Here is a 22,903-nt window from a genome sequence, read left to right as displayed (position 1 = left end):
CCCGCCCTACGCTGCCCGGACGGCTCCCAGGCGGGCGGCTGCGCACGCGTAGGAAGACGGGTGGAGAGCCGGGGATCACCTCCCCGCGCGCCGCCGCTACTGCGCGTGCGCGACGGAGTCGCCGCGCGAGGGGCCCGTTGCTGTGGGTTGCAGTGCGCCCTGGCGCACGCGCGGTGGCGCGAGGCGCCGCTGCTGCCGACGGTGGGCTCGTCGGCGCAGGCGCGGTGACGGGGGAGTCCCGGGCCCGGCTGCTGGTGCTCCCGCTGGAGGAGGCTCTGTGCCGGCGGCGGGCTCGGGGCAGCGCGCAGGGAGCGGCTTTCGCCGGGAGAGGTCGGGCGGGCAACGGCCGTGCGGGGCCGGGTAAGGAGGGCGCTGCGGGGCGGGCGGCTCCGCCGGCCCCGGTTGCGGCTGGGGGAAGGCGGAGGACGCCGCGGAGCGGGGCCGGTAAAGTTTGACAGCGCCGGCGGGTCCCCCGCCGCCAGGGCAGCCGCGGCGCGCGGGGAGGGCAGCGGCTGCCCTTGGGCCGGGCGCGGGCGGGGGCGGCCGCCGCCGGGGGCGGGGGGCGCTCGTGGGGCACCCGCTAGGCCTGGTGACCCACTTTGCTTCTGTCACAACTCCCGGGCACGTTTGGAGCCCTGCCCGCCTGGCCCAGCGCCCGCCCGGCCGTTCCAGCCCCCACCGCCTGGGCTGCGCGCAGGCAGGCCGGGCGCGGGACTCCCCGGCATCCCCCGCCGCCCTGTCGAACCGAGCCGCCGCCGGCCCATCGGCGGTGCGGCGGGCAGAGCCGCGGGCGGCGCCTCACCCCGGGGGACGGCCGCCGCTGCTCCCCTCAGTGGGACGGGTCGTCTGGCGGCTGCCGGAGGGGCTCTCCCGTCCCCGCCGCTCCGCGCGTGGGACAGCTTTTCCGCGGCGGCTCCGCGCAACGCGGTGAGTGGGGAAAATGTTTACAAGGCGGGCAGGCGACTGCGCGGGGACCGCGGCCGTAGGTGCCCGCCCGGCGGCTGGGCCGTGATGAGGCGGCTGGGCCGCGGCGGCCCCCGGGCCGTTCTTGCGGCGGGACAGCTCTGCCGGGCCCCGGGTTCCCGGCGGTTGCAGGGTGCTGGGCGCTGCTGCGGTGCCAAGTTTCCCTGTGGCAGGTGGACTAGAGCCGCGGCGCACAAGGTTGAGTTACCCACTTCGTGGGCATATTTTTTTTATTCTCTGATAACTTTATTATAGTTTCTATAATGTGTCTGTGCTCTTAAACATGAGAACTTTTCAGTAGCCCCCAATCCTCTCCCGACTTGCACACATCCTTAAAATCAGTGTGTCAAATACTCCACGGATATGTGTGTGAAGTATGGACCGGTGAGGGATTAAGAAATCCGTGGTACTTCATTTTTGTGTTTCTGTTAAAATAGACTTGGATTTTTCGTTGGCTTCACTTTCAAATTTCGAGTAATTTAGGCCTGGTTATAAGTTTGAAATGTGTTTTTCGTGCAGAAGAGTGCTTGTAAACTAATCAAGCATTTTTGTAGTGACATTTTTATAAGGCTGTTTATAAGGCCGTTGTTTTTATGTGCATGTTTAAAGTTGACCTACTAAGAGGCACAAGGAAAGTCAGATATAGTTCTAGCTGGATATGAAGTAGCATGTAGAGACAGAGTGCCTGATCGTAGATCCTGATCCTCTAAATCCTTAAAGTAAGGTGTTTCTTTGATGACACAGTTTGACAAGCAATGCTTTTGGTAGCAATGTTGATTTAAACAGGCCTGTCTGTTGCTTGCTCCCAACTCACCTCTTTGCTGCCCCCCGCAGCTGTGCCAACACAACGGTTCACGGAACCCTGTCCTGTAACAGGGTTGGGGAAATGATCCAAGTTAAAATTAACTACCTTTTTTTTTTTTTTTTTTTCTAATGTGGTTATATTTAGCATAGATCATTTATCTGTGTGACAGGTGTGGCAGAAGGCAAGAGGATTGTTTAAGTAAATACTCTAGTGAAAGAAATACTTGAGAAATACACCTGAATTGTGGTAGTCCTGGTGAAGTTCAGTGTAAGCAGTTGCAGTTGTTTTGCACTGTTCATTCTTACAGGAATAAAATTGATTTTGTCTATGAATATCTGTGGGTTTTGGGCCTGTTGTTTGAAACTAGACAGGATTTGTTATAATAGAGAGGAATTCTACTTGACAGGACAAGTAACTGCATTTTTTTTTATAAATTTGATTTTCATATATATCCATTTAAGATACTTTCTCAAAAATGTTACAGATGCTGCTTTCAGATTAGCAGAAGTTACATGGTTGGGTTAGGGATTATTGGTTGAACATGGGTGCTAGCATTTTAAAGTCTGAGAATTTTGTTGGTAAGGCAAGAGTTACTCCTTCTTAAGAAACAATCTAAAAAGGAAAAAATAACTCCCGGGTTGAAATTTAGTAGTTTAAGATGTCATTCAGCCATGTCTTGTTTTTTATTTCTTCTGCTTCATGTACTTGCATAGGAAAGTTTAACGCATATAGGTAAAATAAAAGGACTTGAGAAAAGCAGAGAGTAGTTTCTTTACTAATGCTCTAAGGACCCCATAAACACTCTGTTCTAGCTAATTTTTGTACTAAGCAATTTGAGAACTTCAGTGGTAATTACTTTAAATGCAGTTTGTAGTGTTGGTTAATTGTCTTGTTAGTATAGAATTTCATCAGAGTCCTGAATCTTCATGGATAGATTGGTCTTGCCAAGGCAATTCCTGCTTTCAGGAGCTTTGCGCTTTTGCTATTTTTTTGCCCCCATTCTAAATTTGTGCAAAAATTCGAGGTATAAATTAGAGGTAGAGATATTGACCCCCACCCTCCCCACATGTTCTTTATGTGAAATTTTTTTTTCAACTTGAAAAGCTGTGATTTTTTTATTTTTTTTTTTACTAAAAGTAATAGACTTGTATTGAAAATAGTTGTGAATCAAAAATAGAGTTTTCTTCTCTAGGTAATTTCATCATTTGAAAACAGCTCCTTTTTTAGTTACGCACCTCTTCAGGAGAGATGTATAATTTGCTGTCTGAAGTCTCACAGTTTCAGTCTAATTTTGTAGATGGAAGAATATGGATAATTCTCCTCTTAAAATAGAAAGTTAGTACCCTAATACGGTTTTTAATACAAAACACACAATATAATTAGGAATTAAGCTAAGATGCCTTCCTTTGAATTACACTGTAATGAGTTAATTTTTCTTGAGAAAAATACTTTGAAGTAAAGAAAAGCACATTTTAGTGTTTCACCCTTTTTAAAGTACTGGTTTCCGTGTGAACACTAGAAATGGTAAAGGCCAGATAATGAAGCAGAGCTGGAAATGTTTCTGAGGATAGGTGGTATTAGTGAATAGTTGTGTGACAAAGACAGTAGTATTTGTTCCTGCTGTTTTTACCTTCTATTTATTTATTTTACAAAGTATTTTTAAGCTTTCTGTGCTAATTGAGCTGGTTTACCCTGTAGAAAGCTGTACTGGCACCACTGGAGAGGTCGTACAAGAACAGGAGAGAGTCTCCAGGCTGCTGAGAAAGCAGTAGCTGTTTTAAGGTAGATTTATCTCTGGAGGGGAAGAAAAAATATCTGTGGGACTATAAACAGAGAGTGGCCAAACCATTCAGCTGTCTTTCCCATCTTCTACTAATACTGAATTATCATTAATAGTATTGGTAGTATTTGGAATTTAGTGGTCTTTCAGGATAGAAAGAGGTATAGGAAGCTCATCTTCAGTTGTGTAGCAGAGTCTGAAGTGAAAGATTCCAGTGTCTCTGCATAACTCTGGCAAAGCAAATTTGTCTATATCCATTGGGAAGGGATGTCAGTCCCAGGCCCAGGTCCTTTCCCCAGGTCTACCTGGGGAAAACAACTTAAAGTTGCAGTTGGTTATTTTTTTAATTCAGTTAATGGGGGTCTGTAATAATTTGAAACCATTTGTTGGAGGTTCCCATGTTAATTTGTTGCAGGAGTTAAAGGTGTGAAATGCAAAAGCACAGAAGAGGAAGGAGACTCGTGGTTAACGCAGTTACTTGCTGCCCTGAAGGACTGAATTCTCAGCCCCTACTGCTGCCACAAAATTCCTTTGTAATGCAAAGGCTGCTCTAATTTGGGCATACCTCATGCCTGAGTGTTTAATTTTATAGTCTTAATACTCTCTTACCCTACTTTTTGTGTATAATATAAATTCTTAATTATAGCCGCTTTCAGAATATATAATTACATATGTAAAAAGTTTTGTTACTCTGCGGTTGTCATATATCTGGTATTATGTAGAAGCAACAAGGCTTCTCAGATTCTTTCAGCAGTTTAGCATTGCACACTCTGGATTCTTTCCAACTGTTACATTTTGTCATTAAAATCAATTAATTTTTTTTTGTTGTTGTTGTGCACTGATGTTCTGAGGAGCATTGTGGAGTTTATTATAAAATCATCATTAGTAGTATTAATATTTTATTAAATATAGATCCTTAAAAATTAGACACAGCCTATGAGATTCAAGGCTGGTAAAGACTTATATTTAAAGAGTGAAGCTTAGTAGATACTATAGGCATTACTTATCTTCATGATAAAAATGTAGCCAAATTAGGCACAAATGTGGCTACTTAAGTACTTTGTCCTTATAATTAGTGTTCAATAATCTTGGAATACATGAGAAAATTTCAGTTTTGAAGCTAATATTATTTTACCTATAATGGCAGTCTGGTACCGCAAGATAAGTGGTGCTAGAATATTATGCTTATGTTAAAATAGAATAAGACAATTCCTGGAGTAAGACAGATCCATTCAAAGTGGATTTTTGAAATAATGTGCCCTTGTTCTATGGAGGTTCTTTTAGAATTCCATTAAAAAGGGTATTTGCAGATATCACTGGGAAGTTTTTGATGTATATTATTTTGGTGTACAGATCTATGAAATAATATAGTGAAGTAAAAACTGCGGTTTAAATGGGTTTTGGATTTCTAGTCCCAACTAAAATTGTAGCCGTGCATTGGCTAAATTTTACAGATCTCTGGATTTTTACTAGTAAAGCACCTTGAGGTTTTGTTTTCCCTCAGATCTTCCATGATCTTGTCACAACCGAGCATCTTGGCATCTAAATCTGTTTACTGAGGAACAAAGCAGTTTACTATTCATAAATTAGGCAATCTGTAAATTAGGCATTCACTTGTCCAAAGGCATGTTAAAACCACACCTCGGGCACACCTGTGGGATTGGACTCAGACCAAATCCCTGTGGTGACTGTCTCTTTTGTTCAAAAACACAAAGGGAGGAGGAGAAGATGTTTTGTTGGTGTGATCTTTAAAAAAAAAAATCAAACCACCCACCCCCTCAAAAAATAACAAGAACACCAAGAAACCAACAAAAACACAAACCCTAGAAATCCACTTTTCCTTGTGCACAAAATGATTGAAGTCTAATTGGGACAAAGAGAAATATTAGGCCACTTATTTTCTTGGATGAATTGGGGATGAGTACCTGTGTTCTGACCTGTGTTCCAAAAACTATTTTGTATTTTCTTCCATTTAAATTTTTGAATGCCATTAGAAACTGGAAACCAGGACTCCATTCTCTCATTTGGGTGCCCTTCTCCCTAGGCATGCACACTGCTAGTTTTGCTCTGTCCAGCAAGTCTTTACTTTTAATTTTTCTTCCATGTTCTGAAGATTGCCACTGAAATGAGAAGCCATAAATTGATCCATCACCCCACTGCAACGTGGAGCCTGCTGAAAGATTATGGTTTGATCCCCTTCTGGCAGAGTAGAGATTGGCTTCCAGATTTCTCTGTTCCAAGTTACTGTGCTGTAACCCTGTGCAACTTGACAAAATTAGAGCATGCACGTCTTTTTCCTCTTGCTGGCATGTTAAAGGAATATATTACTCCTGTTTTGATGGGAAAAGCTTATCTATGTACATAAAGGACAGGGCCTAAGATTATGAGCACTAAACTTACCTGTGTCCTAGGCCTTCAGAAGCAGGTGAAAACAGAGGCATAATATTGCGTTCACTGGTTACCTTTATGGTTTGCATCTCTACTAACTTTCTCAAAAGTTTTGCTAAGTGAGGGAACTCCCACTGGCTTTGGTACTTTTGAACTATGAATCCTGTTGTATGAAGTCCCCTTTTGGTTTCCTGCTGATATTCTCTTTTGATGAAGACTATAGTTTAGGGTAGTATTGCCTATTACAAGCAGAGCAGGCAGCAGAACTTAATTACAAATTTATCATGTGGTAGTGGTGTTGCTGTGGGACACTTAGAAGAGGAGGAGTACTTGGAAGTGGGCTGATCATCCAGCATGATGTATGAATTTTAAGTGCTTTATAGTAGGGTATAGTATTGCTAATAGCATTATCTGCAAGAGTTTTTAGCTTGCAGCTCCACAAGTTTGTGAGTATATCTCAATTGCTTGTACAAGGATGATCTCAGATCCCACAAGCATCTCATCTGCTGAACTGGTAGACAGCCAGGAAGTTCCAGCACTTTCTTTTAAATACCATTGAGGCAAGTATTTGTGAGCACAGAGTAGGCAGGCCTGTAACAAGTGGTTCTTGTAGGAGGGAGGAAAGATAATGTGTGAATTTCCTAATGTGTTAGAAATCTTAAGGAAATATATATTTTTACATATTAAATTGTGAAAGTATGAAATACTAAGTTGGCTCATAATAGAAGGATGCTCCAAAATAAATTGTATTAATTTAACTAATTTCATATTTTGAATTCTGAGAATGCTGCTGCTTTTTTAAATAAAACATAATTCTCTATTTTTACATTTGACTAAAGCTTTTAATGATATAGTAAATATTAGTTTCTGACATTTAAGAGCATTTGTTGTGTTTGGTGATTGTTTCATTGCACATTTAATGTAATGTCAGAGACTGTTTTTTGCCTTTTTAATTGTGGCTGTTACTGGCATGTACCCTGACAGAATAATATTCCAGCAGTTTGCCAGCTGCTGGCAAAAAGGTGTTTGTGAGTTTGGAAATGGTAGATTCCTGCTGGTGTGGTAAGATAGAAAGTTTGTAATTTTTCAGATGGATCTTGTCAGAGAAATGCCAAAGGTTTTTTATTATTGGAGTTTTCATCCGTCATCCAAAAGCTTCAAGATATATTAGGGCAAAACATATCTTGTCACATGGAGTATCTTTCCCAGTCCTTAGTCCCCCAAAGGTATATTTGAAACCCAAGAGTGAAGCTGTGAAAAGTCAGAGAAATCAGGAAAGTTTTTGCCAAAATCTGCTTATTTCCCTTGGGAAATTTTTGTCATTAAAACCTGTAGGGAGTTGTCGTTGTTTGTTTGGTTGGTTTTTTGTTTTTGTTTTTTTAAAGCCTGATTTCTTAGGGAAATGGAGCTTAGGCTTTCCTTTCTCCTTGTTTTCTCTCGCTCTTTTGTATTTACCAACAGCTTTTTAAATTGTTGACCAATTGCCACCATATTTGTCGGAAGGATAGAAATCTCAAAGGCTATAATGTTCCTACAGGTTTTTGGAAAACAGGCAAACTGGACAGAGAGAAACGTGTCACTACCCTCTCTTGAGAGACAGAATACAATATGAGCTTGGTACTGACCTGTTTTCCTTCAGCACGTGCAGGGTTGAAGTTGGACAGGAGAACAAGAGGTGTCTCTGTGAGCCAAGAGGGCTTGAGGAGACAGGCAGAACATGGAGCTGTTTTGGAAGAGGATGGGGACTGAGACTGTCGTGGTGTCAGAGGGACAATGCAAGGGGAAGCTGGCTTCTGGTGGTGAGGGGAGGAGAGTGTTGATACAGGGCAGAGCGCTCTGAATTGCGGTGTACTGCTCGCAGAAGAACTTGCTTGATAATAAGATGGTAAAAGAGATTTTGACCATTAACCCAGGAATTACTGTCCTGATCAGAATTAGACGATATGATACTATGTTTCACTGACTGCAGGGTTGCCTGACTCTTGATTTGGCTTAATATGTAAAATAAATCCTTTTGAAATTAACAGCACAGCTGTAAGCTGTGATTATTTCAGGGTTTTGGTGTATTTCTTTGAAAAGACTAGAATTTAGATCTCACTTTCAGTAGTAAAGAGGAAAAGAAAGTGTAACTTGAGCTTAAGAAATAGATTTTCCCATTTAAAGGCCATGGTGAATAAATGCTTTTAATAGTGCAGAGATAAAGCTGAGAGGATGCTGTCTAAAAATTTCTGGTGATACCAGTTACTGTATGTAATATGTCAATTAATGGCCAAAGAGTAAGATTTTTCAGCATAAGAACAAAAGATAATACCTCCTACGTTGGATTTCCTGTAAGCCCACTCCTCTGTCTTGTAACATGGAGTTATGAGTTGAAAAGCAGGAGCTGGGTTTCTGTCTAGAATGACAATTCTGGTTCTTTCCTGTCTTGTCTATATTTGCATTACCTATTAATCATGATGAAGAGCAGACTGAAATTTACCACATTATGTTCAACTTGTAAGATTCTATCAAGTCTCAGTGGAGGACTGTAGTCCCTCCTGTTGAAAGGTTTAGAGAAACTTCTCATAGGCAGTAATGGTGGAAATGAAAACTTTACTAGCTTGCTCTTCATTTCTAGATAATTCTCTGCTCAATAATGTCCAATATACTTTTCAAGCCTTCAGTAGTAGTCTTCACAAGTTTTATAGTATTTGCAAATTTTAATTCATCAATTTAGATTATTAAAATACTTCCATTTAAAAATATTATAATGGACTGCAAAATAGGAGATTTTGACTTGTGCTCATTTTCAAGGAGTTTTCATGGTAGTGACAAATATTCTAAAGGAAAACAGATTTTCCTCTGTCTCTGAGTAGAAGAGCAAGTAGCAGCATGAATCACAGCTTCCAAGAACTGTCAGAATAGGAATGCAGACTCTCCCTCCACACACTTTCCTTGCTGTCAATTTTAATGTAGTAATGTGATTTAATAAAGTTTTTCTTGCCATTCACAGCAACAACATTCATTATATGTAATCAAGCTACTACTAGCAGTTGTGTGTTTGAGGATGAAACCAGTATAGTAGTTCGAATGATTACCATCTCAGCAGTTTTGCTTAAAATATGTTTTCTGAAAACGTTTCTGTAGCTAAAATACTGTACTTCAGTTTTTCTTTCAGATTGGTTTTTTTTTTTCAGCTCAGAAGCATTAGTTAAACATTTTGTGCTGTGCTAAAGCTTTCCATGATGCTTCATAGATAATAAGATATAGTTCCAGCCTTGAACAGCTTGTGATCTGAAATTCATTGACATAGAAAATGAGGAGAATGACCTCAGAAAGGGGGGAGAGGATTCAAATGAATAAGTGAGTCATAGTGGGTGAATTAAACAAGTTGTCATTTCTCAGAACAGAGCACAGTAGGTCAGCAAGGAGGAAAATGAGAATATAGAAGCAAAAACCAATAAAAAATAAGTCCAAATAGTATAGGGGTTTGAAGGAAAAGTGGGAAAATGTGATATTTTGTAGGATCTGGAAAACACAATAAAATCAGAAGAGTAGTTTGAATCAAGATGAAGAGTAACTGCAGGGTGTTAGGAAATGGGACAGGAAAAAGATATGTAGAAACTTATGAATTATGTTGATGGGTTTGGCTTTTATGAATTAAAAAAAAAAAAAGATGAGGCAGGAAAAGGATTTCAGAGTGTGCTGGTTTGATTGGTTTGGCAGGAAAGTCAGGACACAAATTCTAGTCCTAAGATTTTTTTTTTTTAACCCCTTAGGAAATTTAACTGTCAATTTAACTTACTTTTAAAGTCAGTGGCAAAACAACAGGCAACTGTGCCTGAGATTTTTATCTCAGGCATTTGTGTTGCTCTGTCACTAGCTTCTATTACATCCAGTTTTTGTACAAGTTGGAGGACTTTTCAGTGCAATTGTGGTAGGGCTGTAGAAGCCTCTAATATCAAAGGTAATTGAGGCACTATCACTTTAAGTCAAAAGGATCACAAATGTTTTTTCATTAAAATAACTGAAATTGCTTTAAAAATATTTCAGTTAAACTGGTACTACCTTTATATGGACAATTAGATTTGTGATTGATTACATTGAGTTATGTTAATCTTTGTATTGCCAGCATAAGACAGGAAAAATAATCTCTCATAAGCTTGTAGAGATTATTATTTTTAAATGGCACCTAGGCAGTTTTCCTGCCCCCTATAGTTTGCCTTTTCTTACCTGTATACTGTTATTTGATTCAAAACATTGATTTCTAACATAAGAATATTTAATTTTATTGTAGAGTAGATAAGTAGATGATAATGATCTACCTTTCTTATTCCATTAGACTTGTTCAGTAGACCTTCTTCAATCATTGGCATTCTTCCTCCCCAGCTTGACAGCTGCTTCTTTCTGTGTTCTATGTACTGGGGGACAAGGTGGTAAACAGCAAGGGTTTTGATGTTTCTATTTTTTGTTATCTTATGTCAAAGCAAATCTGCCTATCCTTATGTACAATGGAAGGAAATATATTTATGTATATCTTAAAGGATATACTTTGCCACATGGGAGTGCTGAACAGGAAGTATCAATGGTGCTAACTAGCAGTAGTTTTCCCAACAGGATTGTCAGCAGTGAGATTATATTACAAAATCGGTGCCTGCGTATTTAAAACACAGCACTGCATGTAGGGATACAGAATTTGTGATCTGTAACAGACGGGGAGCTATTTCTTTGTGGTTTAAGTAGAGTGTTTGTGTATAGAAATACCTGTTGTATAGTTAGCTTCAGTACAGATTACTGAAATTAATTTTTCATTAGTGAGGGGAAGATGTTTGAGTCTTATGCTGTTGTGTGATGTGTTCTTTGAGTTTTAAGCTGTTCTGAGGTAGATCACATCTCCTGTTTGAACCAAAATACATACACACAGTTAAGATTGTATTGATGCACTTTCTTTCCAGAAATTTGCTTGGTGTGTTATTGATGTTCTGCAAGGTCATAATATAACCTGAAGCAATTTTAGTATAATAATTGTAATATTAATGTTTTGTAGGTAGTATGTTAGAACTGTAATGTTACTGTTAGGCTGTTAGATTTGTCTCTCAGATCTGGATTTTGGGCAGTGCCAGAGCTGTGTAAAAGGTGGCATGCAGTTTTGAAGTTCTCCTTTGTGTGTATTTACTACTTTATGTTGAATTGAGGAATTGGAAAATGAAATTGTGTACAGTTTAGGGATGGAAAGGAAGTGACTGAAATGGCAGGAGAGAATAGAGAGAGCAGAAATCAAAGGCTCACCTCTAAAAGTTGTTTTGAATGGATTCATCTTTATAGAACTGTGTTTTTTGTTGTTGTTGTTTTTCAGAAGACTGTGCCAAAGAAGGCTTTTGCTCAGATGACTTCACATTTGGACTACTAATGCTATCCGCCCACTCTACAAGCCACAATGCATTTCTGGGTAGTTTAAGTAAGTATGTAGATTTTATTGCTACTAGCACAGTAATGCTTTAAACAGAAGCATGTCTTTTTCAAACTTAGGCAAGGTAGACATTCTGCTTCAATTTGACGCTGAAAATAATGTTGTGTGGGGGCAAAAATAAACTTCAGATAAGCTTCTAATAAGCTTTTGTCCTGTACACTGGAGCATGGAATGAAACAATTGAACTGGCTGTACCTGAGCTGCCTTGGAAACTAGATGGGGAAAAAAAAGAGACCTCATGATGGCACTGTCCCCAGCAAGGCACTGTGCTAGAGTGGTGCTGTGGTATCTGGAGACTGAATTAATATCTCTCCCAGGGATCTGTTGCAGTGTATGAGCTTATGTATTGCCATGCTTACAGCTTACAGCTTTTGTGGTGTGGTGTTGTGTTGTTTTTTTTTTTTTTTAAAGATGCTCTTTTTAAAGGGTTTATGGGCTTAGTGGCCATTAATGTAAGAATATATAGAAAGCAAAAGAACGCATCTACGTTCAAGCAGCAATATCTCTGTTCACATCTTATTTGTGAATGAGTTGCATCTCCCTGCTGCCTTATTTCGACACTATGTACTGTCCAGCTGAAGATGGGCCAGAAGGTACAGATTGTCATCTTTGCAAGATTTGTTCCTGTCTTACCTTGCAGTAAGGTTACTTGACTGCTTTGTACATCCATAGTCATGCAAAGAGAAGCACACGACAGCCAGAGAAGTTTGCTTAAGGTTTGTTTTATGAGTGACGAAGGGGTTTTGATTCCATGTATGATGAGGATAGCAGCCATGCCGCCCTGTAGCCTTTGTGTATGTGTTTATATGCTTTTTCTTTGTAAGTAGATATTGTTAAACTTTTTAAGATGTTCCATTTTTTTTTGACTGGGTCAAAAAAACCTCAGGAAACTGATTTATTCAGACAGTGTCCCAGTCTTTCTGCAACTGGATTATTTTGTCTTCCTGTCAGAAGATCTTCCTATATTCTTAATGGCTTATCATGCACTGGAGATTTTTGATCGTGCACAAAGGAAAGTGAATGGAGTTATAATTAGCAGGGCTTGTAGTTAATGATGCTTAACACTTTCTGTTCTGTGACTCTGGTTGTAGTTGTTTATAATTTAACAAGACTTAAATTGTTGAGCAGTAATTCTTTGTGTTATATATCTGCTTCAACTAGAAGTTTACCAAAAGTCAGCTTGTGTCTGAGAATGAGGTGAGGGGGAGGAGCATACTGTTTTCTTGATTCAAAATGGAGTGAAATCTTACTGCTGGAAAAAATAAAGCACCTGCATATATTAGAATAAGTACTTTAGGTTTTAGGAAGAAACTTAAACTGTTATGCTCCAGTATCAGACATTTTTGTGCCATCCCAAACTCTTACATTAGGCGGCACGATAGATTTCTGAAAATATGGTTTGTACCAGTTCAATGATTTAGCTATTAATAAATCGGTTTCATCTGTGCAAATCACGTGGGGTAGATGTATTCTAAATCCTTTTAGTCATAACCAGACAGAGCTACTGGCCATGTTCTAGCTGGACTGTGAGAGGTAAACAGCCCTAATCTCCTCCACTCCAGTGTAATGTCAGGTACTGTCCCTCCACATCCCCCCGTTGATGCTGTCCTTCAAATGCTATTTCAGTAGTATATTTCCACAACTATTGTACATTTTTGATTCAACTTTTCTGTATTCTTTCATTTTTTTCTTTATTGCTGCTTTTGTGTTCAGAACAAATAGTAATATTATAAAATAGATTATTTTGAACAATGCATATTGTGTGTGGTTAAAAGTTACAAAAGACTTATCTTTAAGCATCCTGAAAACTTACACGTGCTTTGCATCTGGGATGTTACTTTTCAAGTAACCTTTTAAGACCATAAGGATTGCTTTGTTTTATTAAGAATTTATGCCTTCCAGGGCGTACTTCAGCTTTATTTACTGCTTGTCTCTTCATGGGCCATTTTCCTTTTATCTTCCTCAGGGCATTTTTAAAATTTCTGCTGAAAATCCTCAGTCTAAAACTGTTCTTAAGTTCCAGATCTTTTGTATTTACATATATAAAAATATCTTTTTATACATTTTTTTCTTAATGTTTGCATCGAAGCGTGAAAAGCGAATAACTAGATAGAGAGAAAATATTTTTGACACTGATTTGTAGAAATAGAAGAGAGAATTGAAAGTTTTTTTGCTCTCACTGACTTGTGTGCATGTGTGAGTGCTTGCAGTAGTGCCTCTGTGCTTCTCTGGAAATGTGGCCATGTAACTGCTTGTGCAAAACCACATTTACTCAGGACAACAGTGAAGTCAAAGCACTGTCTTATTCAGGTTTGTTCTTACATGCCTACTGTGGAAGTGCAATGAATAAGGAGTAGCAGCAGCACCATCAGAGCCCATCCACAAGGAATGGAAAATGTAGTATTGTAGAGCAGTTAGTTATGTTGGTTGTAATTGTTTGGGCTGTTCTGCCTATCACAATGAAGAAAAATTGCAACTCATTAAATCAAAATTTGTTTAGTAAGGTATAGAGAACTAATGATCTGAAAATGGTCTCTTAGTTCCTGAGTTATAAAGGAAAAAAAGAGATGGATCTCTTAGCTTGCTCAGAAACATAGTTATACATTTGGATCAGATGAGTTGACTTAAATTAATGAAATAAAGTAGTGGAGTTGCTGGCCACCTTGTTTGTCTAAAGATTCAAATCATGAAACAAATGGAGACAGATTTACAAGACAGGTTGGAGATTGCTAGTTCTACTTTCTTTTGCTGAAACTAGAATATACAGTGTGGAGGATTATTTTAGTGTTCCCACGCTTCTCTTTTGCTTAGCATAGGACTGCACTGAACCTTCTTTTCAATTTTTCTTTTGTTTTGTGTTGAAATGACCCAGGAGTGTCTGATGTTCATGAGTCACAGGAAGATGGAATTTGTGTTCCGTATAGGAATAAATGGAATGATTTATTGTTTCTTAGATTTTTATGGATTAAAAATGTAGTACTGAATTTGTATTAAAATTCTGTAATTGCTTAATAGGTTTAAAAAAACTTGGTGGAATAAGTTGTATTGAATGTTGATGAAAATTTCTGCTAACTGAATTTTTGTTATTAAAACCATAATTACGTGTAAATTCTGGGTTTTGTTTTGAAACCCAGGTCCACACAGAAGGAAGCTTCTGAAATGAAAAGGTTTCTCGTTATACTTCAAATTTTCAATTTATGTACATGTGACAATATGTGTAGTGTTGTTTCATGGATTGTTTTTTGTTTTTCTTAAAAGACAATGTTTCTTTAGGAATTGCTTTAAAGAGATCTGATTTGCTTTTCATCTAAATTTTAGCAAATGCAGAGTGAAGCCCATTTTTTCATTTGTAAAACTCTTCTGGAAAATTACTTGGATGCTGTATATTGAATGTCACTGAAACTAGGTGAGTCTCTTTTGATTATTCTAGGTAACTAATGAGTTAATCATGTGTGACAAAATCCTGTTTAAACTTAGAACACTAAGAGAAACTGGCATTTAACCTAAAATCTAGAAGATTAAATTATTATGTAAACAAATGACAAAGATTAAGCAAGATATTCCTGGCTTTGCTCCTAGGGTAAAAAGCTGTGTATAAGCCAAATATATTTTTGTCTAGTGTTTCTGTAATTAAGTTCTTCCATAACATAAGTTGCTTCATTGTTTCCCTTAGCATTTCTGTCATGGTGTTCCTGTGGCTGTTCTCTGAGATGATGTTTAGAACCAGGCTAACTTCAGTATAGTAGACTGATATTCTTGTATCATTAATCTGCTTTTTCTTAATTCACATAGTTGCTTAGTGCTGGATTTAGAGATCAATTTGAATGATTGAAGGAAACACATGTTCATCTTTAGCCCTTTTAAATTTTGTCTGAGTTAGGGCAAGTTAAATCACTGCCTGTGTCAGTCTACACTCTGTGAATTTCCAAGGGAAAAAAACAACACTGACAGCTCTGTCTGAAAGCTCAGAGGTGCCAGAATCTTTAGTTTTCTCTTGCTGTATTTAATAACACAGGTTATAGGATGAAATAAATAAATGAGAAAAAAAATCTGAAAGAAATAAGGGAGAAATGGGAAAAGAAATAAAATATTTAAAAGACAAAAAAAGACATAAAAGATGGAGTGAAGAAATAAAGCAAAGTGAAATGAAGCCAAAGTGATAGTGCTGAATTCTGAAACAGGGGAAGTAAATTACTTTGTGGTAGACAGTAGGATGCCATGTACTATGATCTCCCTTTTTTTTTTTTTTTTTTTTTTCTTAATTGTGGTATTCTGTTTTGTGAGGTGACACCTGCTTTGTTTGCTCTGGTTTGGAAAGGTAGGATACCATTCCTGTGATTTGCCATTGCCATTTTTATTTGGATCATTTGGACTATTTTGGAGATAATCTCTTGATTATCTCCCGTTACTACAATCTTGCTCAGGGTTTGAACTACATTGCTTACCTGGAAAACTAGTTTCTAAGTTTTGCTGCAGGTTTCAAGTGCTCTTCTGTCTCTGCCAGGGTCATGCAGGTCTTAATCAGTTATTAAATCCCTGGAAAACTTTGAATGGCCTGTGTGATGGTGATGTTTGCTTCTGGAGACCAAGTGAAATCTAATCCAAAACAAGCCCTCTTGAACAGCTAGCACAGGAGTGTCAGCACCAGCTGCTTTATTAACTGATCCATTTCTGCTGCTCCAGATACTTGCTAACAGAGACATAACCAAAATTGTTCACTTTGGTTATTGGTTAGTAGACGAGGGCAATGGACATCTATGATCTGTATCTATTCCGCAAATCCAGTTATAAGGTTCAGTGCTAATATTTACAGCTTTTAGAGTGCCATGAATGTTCTTGTCAGCTTGTGTTCATACAAACTGTCAAGGGAAACAGATAAATACAAGTCACAGTGAATCAAATGGCTAAGTCATAGTTGCCTTATGAAATTTTGATTGTTTAGTCTGTTTTTATTCCCTGCTTATTTTCTTAAATTGTTAAAAATAGGCATCTCCCGATTTCTTTCATTTTGTTCTTTTTATACAGAATTCTAAAATGTGTATACTTCCCACCCCACATGTTCTGCTTGAACTGTTCCTCACTGAAAAAAAAGTCCAGTGTTTTATTGTAGTCATTAAATAGGAGCAGGACAATAAATGAAAAAGATATGATCTTCACAGGTTTTTGCAGTTACTATGATTTTTCTGTGCATTGAGCTGTCATGAATAAAGACAGATTATTTCTTTCTTTCACCTGGACTGAATTCCTCAATGTGAGGTTGTAGATGGCAGGTGTTAAGGTTTTGAAAATATAAGTAATATTTAGCTGCCAGTGTTAACTCATTTTATCTTGAAGTAACAGTTTTAAGAGTTTTCCTCATCTGCGCTGTGTAATTTTTAGTTCAGAGCTTCCCAAGAGTTTTGCACACTTACTACTAGTGTAATATATTGCATGTCTAAGCCAATGATTATAAACTCACTTATATTTCTTGTTTATTAGATCTTTGCAGAATCTAGGCCTTAGCTTTCAGCATTTTTCCAGAAAATTTCCAATATTCAATTAAGATTTATATTGATAAGGACATTTAAAACAACAACCCTTTCATATAACCATGAAAAGAAATCTAAGGTTGTAGTAGTGCAAGTATCAGCAGCACTTTGGAGAACTTTATTTTTTTAATTAAAGCCAATGATTTTTTTCTAAACTGAGTTATTTGCAGTGTTACTTATTTTATTCAGTCTATTCCCTCGTGTTGTAGCTAGCATAAACACATTATAAAAGTTTGCGTGTTTTATTCTCCTAGGCTTAAGCATCTCTCCATTTAGTTTGTGTAATCCTTTCTAAAAGAGCAATTATTAGTGCTGTATGTGTATGTAGCACTTTAGCTTGCAAAAAAACAAATGCATTAAGTAAAAATCAAAATTTAGTACTCAGCTGCTTTATATAGCAGCTTTGGGAGGAGGCCTCATTGAGACAGGTGCAAGCCTCAATTTAAAATGAATAAAGATATTGAGAGTCAAACAGGAGAATTGTAAGACAAGAAGTTATGAGTAGTCCTCATTATTTTAAGTAATCTTGTCTTATGAATATTGCACTGTTATGTTGAAGTGTATTTAATTCTCACTCTATTTGCATATTTTTTAGTGTGTTAGACATCACTAAACTGTTTTAAACCTTAGTACATGCTTAAATACAGTACAGCTGTTTTCAGTTACTCTGCTAGCACGTGGCCTTAACATGTAATTTATATTAGTTTCAGGATTTCCTGTGAATATTGGTAGCTCTTGGAATCCCATTCCTCGATATAAGTGCTAAATAGGCTACTAGCAAGATCCTGGGTCATTGAAACCATATTCACAATGTTCTGAACACAAGAAAATCGCCATTTAACGTAAAACCTGGTTGTAGTTCTATTTTTTGTTAACTGTTATTTTAATTGAAAATTGAATTGACTAGAATGCTTTTATAAATATTTTCTTAATGTTTCTTTTCAGGGCTTAAGTGCTGGATGATCCAAGTCAGGTTCTATTAATGAAGTGGGAAAAGAGCCCATGTGGGGTGGATTACCACATTTGCTCTGATTTAAAATATTGTGTAAAAAAATACATCTAGTGCAACTTTATTTTTAACTAGGTCCTACTTGCTAGTTGAGATGGCAGTCTTTTAAGCAGTGCTAATTTTAGCATCTTCAGTAATGACCTGGAAAGGAAGGTTCTAAATGTTTGCAAATAAAATACGGTGATACTAATTTGGGAGGTGTTAAGAACCTGAGAGTGCAGAGAAGGTTTTGAGGGGCATGGAGTAAGCATAGCGCAACATGGGGTTTGGTAGATAGAAATAGTGTGATCTGATCATTCTGTGAAAGAAAAGCTTAAGAAGTGGTAAAAGAGAAAAAGAAAAAAGCTGAGGAAAAGAGTTTGAAGTCATGCAAATGTAGTATGGCCCTAAGCACCTGATATGATTACGTTTTGAGTATTGTAGGTGGTAAAAGGGACTAATAGTTCCTCAAATAACTTTGAGATTTCATTTGAAACTTTTAAAAGTTTATAAGGAAATACCAGGACAGAATCTGAATTTCCAAAAATAGAAAAGGAGCTGAATCTGTGACCTTCTTTTTCCCCATACCTAATCTTAAAAATTCTTAAATATGGTAGCAGCAATGCTTAAAAAAGATTGGCTTAGAAATTCCTCAGTTATATTATGTTTTGTCTTTCAATCAGTATTATGATCTTAAAATACTTTTGAAACAGCTGGGGGAATGGGAAATAATTGACAGAAATTTTTCTGTAAGTGGTGAATTAGTCTACAAGGTCCCAAAAGCCTTCATTAAAAAAAAATTCCAAATGCTTGAAGAGGAATATTGTAATCATAATGAGTCTACTAAATTTACAAGTAAATTGACGAGGCCCAACATTTTGAAGATCACACTGATCTAGGGGAAGAAGGAATTTGTTAGTGGTCTTTAGCTGTTTCTCTGATGACCCTCAGAAGGTGAATTCAGTAGGTTTTCTGGGCTTGCTTAGTCAGCACAAGCTCTGAAAGCTTCTGTTCGTGTCAGTAGCAAGCCACAAAGGAGGAATGCACGCTGTTGCTGCTCAGGAGAATGAAGAAAGAATTAGAGCACATTAGATACCTACAGAAATTGATAGTTTTAGAAACACAGAATGCTAAAAAATAGGTGGCTAAATGTTAGTGTTACTTCAAAATGTAGTTTTTCTTCAAACATTCAGAAATGAAGGTGCATTCAGTGCTCTAATAGTTTAATACTTAAGTAAAGATTTTATTTTTTATTTCAATATATATAAGAATATATAGGCAGAATAGTTACAGTAAAATAAATTTAGAGTTTATATGCTTTTTTCTAGTGCTGCATTGCTGTTTCTGCTTAGCTTATGAAGCACAATTCCTTTTGTTAAAATGATGCATCATCTTTCCTGCCTGAGCAAGTCCAATTATTGACTAAATGCTGGCTGATGTTCCATTTCCTTTTGATTCTTGCTTATAGAGTGGTGGTGGAAGAATACCTAACATCTATCCCAGAAGTGGTTACAAGGCGTTTTGCAAATAGTTCAGGGACAAGAAAAGTCAAGTCTTTCTGCCTTGGCTTTTTCTGTTTCTTTAGCCAAGATAACAGTTGAGCTGTTTCTCCTCTGTACCAACTGCAAAACTTTTTTTTTTTTTAAAACTCTTTTTTTTTCCCTTTTTCGTTAAGGCATTTCTTGCCTACGTAATATGAAGGACTTGTCCTGTATCTCAAGTTTTGCAATCACTGTAATTCCAGTTGAGCCTGGATTCACAGAATCACAGAATTGGCTAGGTTGGAAAAGACCTCAGAGATCATCAAGTCCAACCCTTGGTCCAACTTCAGCCCATTTACTAGATCATGGCACTAAGAGCCATGTCCAATCTCAGTTTAAAAACCTCCAGGGACGGTGAGTCCACCACCTCCCTGGGCAGGCCATTCCAATGCCTGATCACTCTCTCCGTAAAGAACTTCTTCCTAATATCCAGCCTAAACTTCCCCTGGCAGAGTTTAAGCCCATGTCCCCTTGTCCTATTGCTAACTGCCTGGGAGAAGAGACCAGTTCCCACCTGGCTATAATTTCCCTTCAGGTAGTTATAGAGAGCGATGAGGTCACCTCTAAGCCTCCTCTTCTCCAGACTGAACAACCCCAGCTCCCTCAGCCTCTCCCCATAGGTCATGTGCTCAAGTCCCTTCACCAGTCTTGTTGCTCTTCTCTGGACCCGCTCCAGCACCTCGATATCTTTCCTGAACTGAGGGGCCCAGAACTGAACACAATACTCCAGGTGTGACCTCACCAATGCAGAGTACAGGGGAAGGATCACTTCCCTTGTCCTGCTGACCACACTATTTTTGATACAGGCCAGGATACCATTGGCCTTCTTGACCACCTGGGCACACTGTTGGCTCATGTTGAGCTTCCTGTCAATCAGTACCCCCAGGTCCCTTTCTGCCTGGCTGCCCTCCAGCCACTCTGTGCCCAGCCTGTAGCGCTGCAGGGGGTTGTTGTGGCCAAAGTGCAGGACCCGGCACTTGACCTTGTTGAACTTCATCCCATTGGAATCAGCCCATTTTTCCAGTCTATCCAGATCTCTTTGCAGAGCCCTCCTGCCTTCCAGCAGGTCGACGCTGCCCCCCAACTTGGTGTCATCAGCAAATTTGCTGCTGCTGATGTTATATTGAAAATTCTGACAAAAGAGTAACTAGTATTTTGTTTAATGAAATTAAGGAGTAGTGTAATGCAGGGATTTAGAATTCTGTAACTGTAGTATTGAAATTTTGTTTAATGTATAAACTTGCCCTTCCTATAACAGGTATTTGTATTGACGAAAAAACTGAAGGATCCACTAGCAGACACCAGAATTTTAGAAAAGTAAGTCTTTACTTCTGTTAAATCTTGTTACTCTTATGAACATAAGCATGCTAATACAGAAGTGTATTTTGCCACATTTTTGAATGCACTGAAGTTAGCATCCCCTAGTGTTTCCCTTATGTTTTATTCTGTTTTTCTACTACCTTTTTTTTTTTTTAATCACTTTCTTTTCTCTAGGATGATGTGCAGGACTTCAGGGGAAAGGAGTGGGGGGAAATGGGAAGGAGGAGCTGCTCATTTGGTAATTTCTGACTTGGACTGCGCTTCATTGTTGATGCTTAAAATGTACCTACTCTCTCGTTGTATGGAAACAGGAATGTGAAGTCTCACTTCTTGCTTTATGAAGACACTCTCTAGTGAAGTGCACTGCCTACTGTGTTATTCAGGCAGTCAAACAGTCTACTCTTCACAGAAGTTTTACAGAATAATTTAGCTGTGCATGAGTCAACCGCACTGGGAAATCTAAGCATCAGAATCACTTCCACAGCTGTACAAATAGAGGATTGTGCAATTAACTTGGAAAAAAAAAATGATGCCTATCGCTAAATATTTTTGAAGTGTTTTATTTACGTTTGCATTTCTGCATGAGACAGATAATTAAGTTTCAGGTTAAATATTAGCTTTCTGAAACACCTGTCACTTGTTCTTGGTCATTGCTGTTAGCAGCTGTCTTCATCTTTTTTTATTTATGTCCATTTGGTACACTTGTACAATTCTGAGAGTTACAAGTAGCTGCTGTTGAAATAAATCATTCTTCCATTAATTTTTCTTAGTTTCATATTATTCATTTAGGTGAATACTCTTGTATAAGTATCTGTGCTGAGTATCATCTTAAAACAGTCACAGTTCATGCTAATTAATATGTTGTTTGATAGACAAGTTGATAACTACTTAGCAACGTGTCAGGTATGTATACTCCTGTGTTTTACATTTTGCTTGAGTTTCCCATTGACTTTAAGGCTGAGTTCTAGATTTGTTTTCATACCCAGAAGCTGATCCATGAGTCTGGATCACTGTATATAAACAAACTTCTTTCTGTCCAGCAATTTCATTTGTCACAGGTTGCCACATGAGATGCAACAATGTATGGGAGAGTACAAATGTTTCATTTAAATACAAAGCAGACTTCTCAAGTAGTAGCTACAACACTCATTTCTTTGAGCACAAATTTGAATCTAATTTTTCTTGATTTTGTTTTCTGGCTGTAATTTAACACATGGTGCAGGTCAGCGTGAAATAGCATTGTTGCCAAAAGATGTCTAACCTGGTGATTCACTGTTTCCCTTCTCCTGTGCCAACATAGCTTTTGAGCAGCCATATGGTATAACAGATATAGTTGATTTAGCTAAATGAAACAATATTTGGGTTAGTTCTAGGCTGGACCAGTTTTAGGCTGTGTTGGCTGTGGGATCATGGATACTAATGCTAGCAGAAGAGAGGGAATTTAATATTGGTGTGGAAATGAGTGGGCAAAGTAGTGATCAAACGCTAACATTATGAAAAGTTTCAGCTTTACCAAGGAGTTTGGTAAAAGTGCTTACAAATATAAATAACTGTTAGGCTGTGAAATGCCTAGTATCTGTAGCCGTGTAGTTACCACCTGCGTGGTCTGTCTATATATCTTGCTATCTTGCATGTGGTAGTTCTTCACCTGTGGACTGATTCAGAGAAAGTGCTTTGTTTGTTTCTCTCACAACCTAGGTGATCACCCCATCCATCAGTTAGGATTAAGTTTTTGTTTCTTGTTTTGTGGGTTTTTGTTTGTCTGTTTTGTTGTGTTGTGTTTTTTTTTTTTTGTTGTTGTGTGTTTTTTAAACCCCAACCAACCAACAAACAAACAACAACAACAACAAACTTGAGTTAATTTCACTGAGTTGTCTGGCACGGCATGCTGTTTCCCCTCTGCCCCCTGCATTCCTTTTTAATGTGTGTGTAACAGAAGTGGTAGGATGGTTCTGGATGTGCTAGATAATGACATTGTAAAGGAATAAGTTGTTGAAATGAAATAGTTGGTTGTGTCTTAAAGGTGAAGTAGATAATAAATCAAGCAAAACTGTTTCAAGGCTCATAGCTATATCCTAAAAATTTCTCCTAAATAGACTATAAAGCCATTGGGTGCAGAAATAACTTCCATAACTTCTTAC

The 22,903-nt window shown here is 38.5% G+C and overlaps 1 protein-coding gene across 7 annotated transcripts in view; it reads left to right on the top strand.

Moving 5' to 3' along the window:
* Positions 1-209: 209 nt before the first annotated feature.
* Positions 210-22,903, top strand: part of CLOCK (clock circadian regulator) — a 65,660-nt gene continuing 42,966 nt past the window's right edge. For 4 of the 7 annotated variants that reach the window (XM_065836503.2, XM_071807531.1, XM_065836498.2 and 1 more), the window contains exons 1-4: positions 210-360; positions 11,272-11,373; positions 14,704-14,791; positions 20,701-20,759. The gene's annotated coding sequence lies outside the window, so the exon portion shown is untranslated. Of the gene's footprint in view, positions 361-800; positions 928-11,271; positions 11,374-14,703; positions 14,792-20,700; positions 20,760-22,903 lie in introns of those variants that run through there. The other 3 variants (XM_065836500.2, XM_071807530.1, XM_071807529.1) reach the window with 3 other exon arrangements.

The sequence above is a fragment of the Patagioenas fasciata genome, chromosome 4 (assembly GCF_037038585.1).
Source record: "Patagioenas fasciata isolate bPatFas1 chromosome 4, bPatFas1.hap1, whole genome shotgun sequence".
Lineage (NCBI taxonomy): Eukaryota > Metazoa > Chordata > Aves > Columbiformes > Columbidae > Patagioenas > Patagioenas fasciata.
Note: the sequence above shows the minus strand (reverse complement) of the source record. Positions and strands in the feature narration are given on the sequence as shown.